Source organism: Tigriopus californicus, chromosome 12, assembly GCF_007210705.1.
Source record: "Tigriopus californicus strain San Diego chromosome 12, Tcal_SD_v2.1, whole genome shotgun sequence".
NCBI classification, from domain to species: Eukaryota; Metazoa; Arthropoda; class Copepoda; order Harpacticoida; family Harpacticidae; genus Tigriopus; species Tigriopus californicus.
In genome coordinates, this window is record NC_081451.1 from 13,965,874 (window position 1) to 13,966,776 (window position 903).

Genomic DNA, 903 nt, shown 5'->3' on the forward strand with positions numbered 1-903 from the left:
ATGAGCGTGATAGAGACCATGGTATTGCTAATAAATGTAATAAGCTCGTTTCGGCCCAAACTTGTCCGAGCAGCCGCAATCAGGCCAAACGGCCCATTTCGCTTTTTTACTGCCGGCTGCTGCACCGTACATCCGCCTTGTCTCTGTATTGATTCTAAATCATAATAACCATGATAGAGACCATGGTATTGCTAATAAATGTAATAAGCTCGTTTCGGCCCAAATCTTGAGCAGCCGCAACCAGGCCAAACGGCCCATGTCGCTTTTTTACTGCCGGCGGTAAGAAAAGAATGGAAATCATTAAACCTCCAAATTCATCACCATCCAGATTCTTACACATTAATAGTCCTGGTTTTAGAGACCCTCGTTCTACTTCGTTCTGGACCATGGTTTTAGGATAGCAGCTTCAACAAATTATTTTCACTTGGGTGTCTTAGATCTGAATCTTCATTGAAATTTAATTTTTCACTAATGTAAAGACAAGATTATATTTCTGCGCCCAAAGTGCAAGAAGATTGTGAAAAACAATAATCAAGCAATTTTGCGTTAAAAGTTTCATAATAATTGAATAACCGAACGAACCGAACATTTTTTTCCCCATTTTCGGAACTTATTTTTGCTGATTTTCACAACCTAAAACAACTATCTGAACCAAAATCACCAACTATTTTTACAACTACTGGCGATAAGAATATTTCAGCTCCCCAAAAGTTACATACGGTATGGAAAGCGATTTACAAGAAAAAAAATGGTTAATTTTGAGCTATCTTACTTGAAGTGAAAAACTCCAAATTTTACATTGAAAATACAAGATCCGTCAATAGATCCCGTAAATGAAATACAACAAGGGTCTGAGCTAGTGCATTTGGAATTGTTAAATTCATATCTTTGCATTTTCCAACA